Here is a 5,928-nt window from a genome sequence, read left to right as displayed (position 1 = left end):
CCCACGAAGCCACACCCCTATGTATTTTTGCACACGCCTACGGCGCGCACTGCCCCTGTTTTGCTTGCAGGGGCGGGGCTCCGATGCCGTTTCTTGCACACAGTGCTAAAATGTCTAGTTACGGCACTGTTGCTAGGTATCCATTTCTCTGGCCCTGAGCAGGTCCCCCTCACCAGATCCTCTCCAGGGGTGAGGGGGTGGACTTGGATGGGATGGGGGGGGGGGGGGGGGGGAAAAGCATTTTGTCGCACCTGGGCCCACCGCTCGCTAGTTCCGCCACTGCAGCACAGAGTATATAAGAAGAGTGATGTGTCAGTGAGGAAGACAGCTGTGACAGGGGCAGTGACATGATGTGAGGAGGGAAATGGAGGAAGCCACAGACTGACAGTTATATAGTGGAAGGAGCAGGGTATTTGGCAGCACAGAGTATGTCAGGAGATGAGTGAAGTGTTAGTTTGGACAGGGTTACATGTGACTGGAGGAGTAACGTAATATGTAGTGGGAATGGACACAAGTACAGTAGGAAGGCACAGACTAAGATATAGATAGTAGAAGAAGCAGAATCTCATCAGATCCTGAAACACTAATGTAAGAAGTGTGTACAGTATTGTGGTTCCCTTTTATATGAGGTCTGACTGTGTAATAACAATATTTCTGTATCACTCCATAGATGCCCGGACACAGACATCTACCTGTACACGTCTACTCAATGTCAAGGGAAAGTGCTAAAGGCCGGCGTGTATGGCGGTGTGGGAGCGGCCATTGCTTTACTGCTCATTATCATCCTCACAATGGCGTATTTTTTACACAGAAAAAAGCGTTTCTACTCATGGTAAGGTCCCAGCGTGTTTATTAATAGCGCCTGTGGTTAGGATATGGCAGCCATGTTGGTGTTACAGTGAGGCAAGTTGTAATATTTGTGTTTATGTATTTATAATAATGCGCTATTGTGACATGTGTGTTGTAACAGTGTTTAGTAAATGTTGTCTTAACTGTGCCATTATTTCCTCTCACAGGAACTTCTTTTCTGATGAACAAACTCAGATCTGGTCGGATAAAGAAGAAAAATGGTTTTCATCTGATGGAATCACATTCCAGGATAATGACTCCCTAGATCAGGGTGGTAAGTGCACAATATTGTAGATTATAGGACATATTGGTGTTTGGATGATACACGGGGTGGGACAGACTCACAGCTACTGTACCTTACTGTATTTTGTGGCCATGTGTCTGCTAGATCATGCACCGTCCTAATGTAATGGTGGTGCGGCTGCATCTTACTTCCCCGTTACCCTGCAGGCCAGGAGAGGGCCAGGTGCACAGCCACCTTATATCTGCATCACTGTGTACCTCTGTAGGGGGAGGAGCAGACTCATAGCTCCCTTCTGTCTGTGTCACCCTGCAGTGGGAGGGACAGGCCAGAGGCGGATTGGCCATAGGGTCTACAGGGAAGATCCCCGGTGGGCCGGAGCACCCCAGGGGGCCTGTTTTGTTTGAGGACATGTGGTCCTATTTATACTGTAGACATAATGAATAAGATGCCAAACAATTTGCATATATGAAAATGACTTTGCCACTTAGCCTGTGATTGCAGATGATCTAGTGTATGCCCTCTCTGCCTGCTTGGCTGACATATAAGATTGAGTGAATAGTGATTGGGATACGATTGGTGTAATAAGCAAGAAAATATATCTTTCTTAAGAATGATATAGTTTCCTAAATTCTGAAGGTGTATCATATAATGTGCTCATAATGGCTAGACCTTACACCTCTGGTGCTGCCCATGTGGGGCCACTAGTACAATTTTTTTCCAGGGCCGCTTTTTGTTCCCAATCCGCCACTGGGACAGGCTCATATCTCCCTTCTGTCTGTGTCACTATGTCACCCAGCAGGGGGAGGGACAGGCTCATATCTCCCTTCTGTCTGTGTCACCCTGCAGGGGGAGGGACAGACTCATAGCTCCCTTCTGTCTGTGTCACCCTGCTGGGAGAGGGACAGGCTCATAGCTCCCTTCTGTCTGTGTCACTATGTCACCCAGCAGGGGGAGGGACAGGCTCATATCTCCCTTCTGTCTGTGTCACCCTGCAGGGGGAGGGACAGACTCATAGCTCCCTTCTGTCTGTGTCACCCTGCTGGGAGAGGGACAGGCTCATAGCTCCCTTCTGTCTGTGTCACTATGTCACCCAGCAGGGGGAGGGACAGGCTCATATCTCCCTTCTGTCTGTGTCACCCTGCAGGGGGAGGGACAGACTCATAGCTCCCTTCTGTCTGTGTCACCCTGCTGGGAGAGGGACAGGCTCATAGCTCCCTTCTGTCTGTGTTACCCTGCAGCGGAGGGACAGGCTCATATCTCCCTTCTGTCTGCGTCACTGTCACCCTGCAGGAAGAGAGTCAGGCTCATAGCTCCCTTCTGTCTCTGTCACTGTGTCACCCTGCAGGGGGAGGGACAGGCTCATAGCTTCCTTCTGTCTCTGTCACTGTGTCACCTTGCAGGGGGAGGGACAGGCTCATAGCTTCCTTCTGTCTGTGTCACCCTGCAGAGGGAGGGACAGGCTCATAGCTCCCTTCTGTCTGTGTCACCCTGCAGGGGGAGGGGGAGGCTCATAGCTCCCTTCTGTCTGTGTTACTAATATGTCACCCTGCAGCGGGAGGGACAGGCTCATAGCTCCCTTCTGTCTCTGTCACCCTGCAGGGGGAGGGGGAGGCTCATAGCTCCCTTCTGTCTGTGTTACTATGTCACCCTGCAGAGGGAGGGACAGGCTCATAGCTCCCTTCTGTCTCTGTCACTGTGTCACCCTGCAGGGGGAGGGACAGGCTCATAGCTCCCTTCTGTCTCTGTCACTGTGTCACCCTGCAGGGGGAGGGACAGGCTCATAGCTTCCTTCTGTCTGTGTCACCCTGCAGGGGGAGGGACAGGCTCATAGCTCCCTTCTGTCTGTGTCACCCTGCAGGGGGAGGGGGAGGCTCATAGCTCCCTTCTGTCTGTGTTACTATGTCACCCTGCAGAGGGAGGGACAGGCTCATAGCTCCCTTCTGTCTGTGTCACCCTGCAGGGGGAGGGGCAGGCTCATAGCTCCCTTCTGTCTGTGTTACTGTATCACCCTGCAGGGGGAGGGACATGCTCATAGCTCCCTTCTGTCTGTGTCACCCTGAAGGGGGAGGGACAGGCTCATATCTCCCTTCTGTCTGTGTCACCCTGCAGGGGGAGGGACAGGCTCATAGCTCCCTACTATCTGTGTCACTGTGTCACCCTGCAGGGGGAGGGACAGGCTCATAGCCCCGTTATGTCTATGACACTGTAGGGGCAGGGACATGCTTATATCAATATCACTGTACGACGGCAGGGCAGTAAAAACACACCTTTTACTTTTCTTCTTTCATCTTAATAATACATATAGGTGCATACATATACAGCAATGAAAGCTTTAAACCTGCACTGGAAAAAGTTGATACATCAATCCAGGTATGTAGTGATCTGCCTCTAAGTATGTTCAATTTGACCCATCCATCCAGCCACTTTCCCTTTGTCATTGACCATTTATATGCCGTATCTGTTCCCTTCTCTTCTCCAGGTGAGATTTGAACACCCAGAGATAATTAAACATTAAAGGCTTCCGCCACCCAAATATCTGACATCAGCTGTGAGGATGGAGACTGACACCTTCTGCTACTTGGGAAGACCGACGGATCTTCTGCTCTTATAACAAAGTTACATCCCTGTTTCCAAGTCGTTGACTGTGATCATTGAGAACGAAACTAGTAGGATCATAGTAGGATAAAAAACCTGGAAGAGAGAAGAACTGAGGACCGGTTTCCGCATCGTACTGTCCGCCACGTCCCGCCACCTGTTTTTCTATGGAATGTTACGCTATGTCCTGTCACCTGTTTCCCCATCGTACTGTCTGCCACGTCTCGTGACTTGTGTCCCCATCGCACTGTACAGATCAGCCTATTTATAACACCACTTATCGCCTATGTATTACCCTATAAAATAATAAATATAAAGGGTGTATCACTTTCTGCAAGAAAAGAAGCACATATGTCTACATACTTTCAATTGTTAACCTGGCTGGTAAATAGAAAACTGTTCCGCTAACATGTCATAAACTGCAATGTAACAGTGCCCTCTGGTGGCGTAGTAAGATGATTGCAGGACTGATAGTGGTCTCTCAACTTGTTTAAAATTAAACGTTGAGTCCTCCATGACTTACTGAAGCTGATGAAAGGGTTTTAATGATAATTTTGTCCCCTGGAGAGATTTGCGTTAAATGTACTAAAACCACGAAGACCACGGCTTCCAACATGTAGCCCTCAAGAGAGTTGTCAAATACTTTGAAGTACTAATTATTACTATTAACAGCAGTGGTGCAAGTAGAAATATTTTCTTAGTGGTACTGAGTGTCGAAAAATGGGTGTGGTTATGTATTGTGAGGGGGCGTGACCATATGCTGCTAGTGGGAGTGGCTACATGACACCACCGGCGTGGCCACAATACAGCCCCCCCCCCCTTTTTTTTATGTGCAGGCAAGGCTAAAAATATATAGTAATGCCTCCAGTATAATAGAAATATATAGTAATGCCTCCAGTATAATAGAAATATATAGTGATACCTCCAGTATAATAGAAATATATAGTAATACTTCTAGTATAATAGAAATATATAGTAATGACTCCAGTATAATAGAAATATATAGTAATGCCTCCAGTATAATAGAAATATATAGTGATACCTCCAGTATAATAGAAATATATAGTAATACTTCTAGTATAATAGAAATATATAGTAATGCCTCCAGTATAATAGAAATATATAGTAATGCCTCCAGTATAATAGAAATATATAGTGATACCTCCAGTATAATAGAAATATATAGTGATACCTCCAGTATAATAGAAATATACAGTGATACCTCCAGTATAATAGAAATATATAGTGATACCTCCAGTATAATAGAAATATATAGTAATGCCCCCAGTATAATAGAAATATATAGTGATACCTCCAGTATAATAGAAATATATAGTGATACCTCCAGTATAATAGAAATATATAGTAATGCCCCCAATTTAATAACAATATATAGTAATGCCTCCATTATAACAGGAAAATACAGCCACTGTCGCACTCCCAGTAATCCTGACAAAGTGGGAGGAGCCGACATGCTGCAAAGCACCATGGTCTTGTTGCTTTGTGGCACATTATAATTGTGGCAATGGCAAAGTGTGGGGCAGGTGGTACTGCGTACCCGCTGCCAAATTCTTACGGGGAACTGTGTACCCGAGCGTACCCGCATACTTGCGCCACTGAGTAACAGCGCAAAAAATTTGGTTGCACTTTACATTTGGAATCCTGTGGTCTCAGTTACTGAGCTTGGATACCCTGATTTATGTGTTTGTATTTATTTGATACATGTATCTGTTTGTTATATACATATTTTTAACTTATTAAACAGAATGATCATTATTTTGAGCTGTTTCTTTGTATGAATTAACTCTGCCATAATTAATGGGATGTAGTTAGGTGACCGGCGGTCAGGAAACTAGCAGGGACTATTCCCACTGGTGGGTGTCCACGATACCCACAGAGTGGGAATAGAACCTTTGGCGAGCGAGCCCGCAAGGGGCTTTATTGCGCTCGCCCCCACCACCGGCATTTGGCAGCCGGGATCCAAGCGTCGGGACGCTGACCGCCGGGATCTCGGCCGTCGGTAACGCGGCCCCAACCCATAATGAAGTATGTTTTGACAAAAGTTTTTTTTTTTTTAATCATAATTGTGATTTCTTTGAGAAACAGTCCAGCGGCGATGACGGAGGATCGGTATTCCGTGCACATTTATCCGGTATTATAACGTGTGCAGTAAGTGCTTTGGTGATTTCAGCAACAAGCAACCATATTTGAACAGTCAGCCGCTTCCAGCTACTGCAAAT

General features: G+C 46.7%; 1 long non-coding RNA gene across 1 annotated transcript; it reads left to right on the top strand.

Annotated features, from left to right (window-relative positions):
- Nucleotides 1-1,025: 1,025 nt before the first annotated feature.
- On the top strand, nucleotides 1,026-4,523 carry LOC134934809 (uncharacterized). The gene is made up of 3 exons (XR_010179815.1): nucleotides 1,026-1,123; nucleotides 3,399-3,463; nucleotides 3,573-4,523. It is a non-coding gene; the product is annotated as an uncharacterized LOC134934809 (long non-coding RNA).
- The last annotated feature ends 1,405 nt before the right edge of the window (nucleotides 4,524-5,928 follow it).

This window comes from Pseudophryne corroboree, chromosome 6 (assembly GCF_028390025.1).
Source record: "Pseudophryne corroboree isolate aPseCor3 chromosome 6, aPseCor3.hap2, whole genome shotgun sequence".
In the NCBI taxonomy this organism is placed as follows: Eukaryota; Metazoa; Chordata; class Amphibia; order Anura; family Myobatrachidae; genus Pseudophryne; species Pseudophryne corroboree.
The sequence above is the reverse complement of the archived record's forward strand: the minus strand, read 5'-3'. Positions and strand labels throughout refer to the sequence as shown.